The following is a 4,115-nucleotide window of genomic DNA, read 5'->3' on the forward strand; positions in this document are numbered from 1 at the left end:
TTCCTGTTCTTTAATAAAAATGGGTTCTCTGCTTTTCTCTCCTAGTCACAGCACTGATGAAACGTGACAAGATTTTCTTTAGACATCTCACGGCCTTCTCTGATGCTAAAAATGATAGAAGAGAGAAGTATTTGTACGAGTAAACAGCAGAAGCATCAGTGGGCTCAGGATGTCCCACAAATATTCAGAACAACACAGCAGTGGGCTCGCAAAACTGCTCATGATGAACCAGTTCCTTGACACCAAGCATTTCACTAGGAAAGCCTCGCTGCAGCCACTCTCTTTGGGGATTGCCCTTCACAGAACTGTTCAAAACCAAAGTTAATCACGCAGCAAAGCCAAGAGACAAGGAACTCATCCCTGCCACACCACAAAAATTAGCGATGTGCTGGCATCTTCACGAGGTACTGATTGCCACAGTTTATTGAACACCAATGCTGAAGGCCTTACCACCCTCACAGGGAAGAACTTGTGCCTGAGATCTCCCTTGACCTGCCCCTCACGCCCTGGGGGGGGATGCAGCCCAGCACACAGGGGGGTTCTGGGCTCAAGCGCACACTCAAGCCAGGTCACGAGGAGATTCTCGTCACCCAAAACCCCAAGTCCTTCTCCTCAGGGCTGCTCCATCCCATCCCCACTAGACTGTGCTCACAGTCCCACAACAACACGTTCACATGCCCTCGTGTGCCCATTCCACTGGAATGACAGACTGCAGTATCTTTCTTTCAGGGACCTCACAGTACTGATGAAACCTTCCCACTCCTCTGTGTGGTGTTCTGCTCCTGCTGTGTACCTCAGGAGGCAGGAGTTATTTTAGCAGACAGCAGAATAACAGGAAAAAACAACAGAAAATTCGATTCCCAGCTCCTTCGATTCCCAGGCAAAGCAACACCTGAGCTGCCTGGGGGGACTTGGTGCACCCTTCCATAGGGGCAGCAGCCCCTCCAACCTAAGAAGTTAGGAGTGCAACAATTGTCATGTACCCAGGCAGTTCCAGCAAGGCAACTGCATTTCCAGCTACTGAAAGACCAGCCCCCATCCCCATTCCCACCTTTTGGCACTTGAGAGGTCACTTTGGTAAACCAGATGACACCCAACAGCCACTTTGGGGCACATCAGCTGACTAGGAAAGGAGAACATTTGCACGTAGTTCATTCACGTATTTTGGAAGCCTTTCAGGGTATTGGGAAGTCAAAGTACATTTATCTCTACTTTATACAACTCCACTGGGCAGTCAGAAACCATTCATTATCTCTGCCTGTCAGAAAGATATTGCAAAACCACACATCACTGAGGTTGTGCAATCTTATGACCTGTGCTGTGCAGTGATGAAGTTGATCTTCAGTATTTAAGGCAAGCAAATACTCTTGTAGAGATCCAAGCTCCTGCAACAAAGCCTTCAGTGAACACCAACACTTCAAGTAAAGATATCATCCAACTAATTATCATTACAATGCTGATCATTACAGTAGTCCCCATGAACCAAAGGTATCTGAACTACACAGAAGACTCTCCCTGACTAGAACACAGTTTGTGAACACAGAAATCAGTTCCTTACAGACTGTTCCTACGTAGTGTGCAAAACCAACTCAAGGGAAAGCACATTTAAATACCTTTAAATTAATTATTAAAGCAGCATTCCTCTCAGAATAAAGAGTGGCTTTAGGGCTTGCTGCCTGAAGTGCATAAGGAGGAGTCATGACTATTATATAAGGCTCCATAATGGATATGGCAACAGCATGGCCCCTCTAGTAGAATTTGCTGCCAGACTCCGCAAGAGAAAGTTTGTCATGTTGCTGAAGCATTTAATGGTTCTAAAGCTCTGATGAACTTTGCCAAGGTAAAGGAAAACTGCTTTTAATTTAACACTGAATTACATATCATTCTGGGCACTGGGGAGAGGAGGGGTGCAAGTACAGGAACTAACTCTGTTTTCTGTAACAAGGAAGAGTTCTGCAAGTGCACAACGAAGAGGAAGAAGAATCCCAGGCTTGGCCATGTCATGACACAAGTTGTTTTCCGTACGGGTAAAAAGCTGCCAAAGTGGCTTCAACAAGGTAAGATCACAGTCCCTGAAAAAACCTAATTCTAATGAAATAGTGAGTGACCGTGACCTTATGCCTCTTTCTGGGAGGGAAAAAACCCAACACAGAACCCCAAACAAATTCAAGAGAACAAAACCATACAGTTTTAACAGATGCATCAATGAAGGAAGAGGCACAGGAATTACTCTAAAATTTAAATTCAGTCCAGTGTTTCAGCACAATTAATTTCATTCTGAATTGGTGAAGTAGAGAAAACCTCACATCTATGAATATGTCCAAATGACTTTCATAAAACTAAGTGGCCTCCTGAAATGAGGACTTGAAAATACCTGTACCCATCACTTTGCAAAATGCTGTAGCTCCATTGATTGAAATTAACCAGTACTGCACTACAGCACTAAGCAGGTGATGCCGTTGTATAGGGCAGACAAAAACTCATCTATAGCTTTCAAAACAATTCCAACCCTGCCTCCTTCTTACTCCTGAGTTAAAGCCAACTAACCCAAATATTACTTACTGCACAGAGAGGATGACAAATATTGGGGGGGGGGGAGGGGAGGGAAAAGGGGAAACTCAATTTCAGAATGTATCATCAGATTAACGCAAGGAAAATACTAAATAATACAAGCACAATGGAGACTTGGCCTTTCAGCAATTAAATCTGGTGTCCACATGACAAAAGATGACATTTGCTGATGAAAACAGCTAAGGGAACTTGAAAAAGTAATAAACCATAAGTAATTATTACCATAAGTAATAAGACCATAAGAAAAGCACAGTTTCATTCACCGCCCAAAACCAAACCAATACAGATGCGGTCAGAAAGTGAACCGGTGTGAAACACCCCTGTGACTGCCATGGCACAACGCAGAGCTGATGCGCGGATAAACTCCACAACTCGTTAAAAGTTGTAAAGTAGGTATGCTTTTTATTCAGCGCTGAGACGCATAGGGATAATTCCTCAAAGATATGCGTATCTCAGTATTGTTTCCCTCTACATTTATTCTCTAAAGTTATATATATTCATGAGGTTACACAATACGCCTATACATATTCATATCCTATCCCCGCTTCGTATTATAATGAGCTAGAAGGTCCTCTGCACCTGCGCAGTGCCCCCCTCCGGTCGTGGGCAGGGGTCTCAAGATGAAGTAAATGAGTCTTCCTCCTCTGGGCAGGGGTCTTCAAGATGAAGTAAATGAGTCTTCCTCTTCCTGCACTTTTCACCTTAGAGTTTGGTCAGTTTCCCAGCCATTAATTCTCTGCTTCTCCCCTTTATCAGTAGAGTTTGGTCAGTGTCCCAGCCATAAATTCTCTGCTCCTTCCCCTTATCAGTAGAGTTTGATCAGTGTTTCAGCCGTAAATCCTCTGTTTCTCCCCTTGTTAGTGGAGTCTCTGCTTCTCCCCTTGTTAGTGGAGTTTGATCATTGTCCCAGCCGTAGATCCTCCGCTTTTCCCTTTATCAGTAGATTCAGGCATCTGCTCATTAACAGGACTAGAGGTTTCAGGCACCTGCTTATTAACAGGACCGGAGGCCTCTGTCTTAGCAGGCATTTACAACAGATAGTCTATTTGTTTAAACAAATTCCTCTAGCAAACAAATTCCTCTAACCCCCTTGTACAATTCCCCGTCCAACCCCCCTGTACTACAACCCCTGTATTACCCCCCTGCACTACCCCCCTGTACATTGGTCAACCCTTTGCATCAGAGCCAGCACAGGCCCTGCACCACAGAACAGCCAGGGCAGTCTCACCAGCCCATCTCAGGCCCCTGTGTGGCAAAGCAACACCTGAGCTGCCTGGGGGGACTTGGTGCACCCTTCCATAGGGGCAGCAGGCCCTCCAACCTAAGCAGCAGGGGACTTGCTGCAGACAAGAACACTTCCCTCCCCACTGCCCACTTCTAGACAGCCCTGTCTCCAGCAGCCCACTCCACACCTGCCAGAACCACCAGTCCCCTCAACCGCCTGCAGGCAGGCAGAACAATGAGACTTCTGGAGCAAACACAGACACTAGTAACTAAATAAATGAATAAACAAGAAATCTAAGGTCGTAACAGTGCTGCGGCTG

Source organism: Pezoporus occidentalis, unplaced genomic scaffold (assembly GCF_034315485.1).
Source record: "Pezoporus occidentalis ecotype Australia unplaced genomic scaffold, CSIRO_AGI_Poc_V1 ctg472, whole genome shotgun sequence".
NCBI classification, from domain to species: Eukaryota; Metazoa; Chordata; class Aves; order Psittaciformes; family Psittacidae; genus Pezoporus; species Pezoporus occidentalis.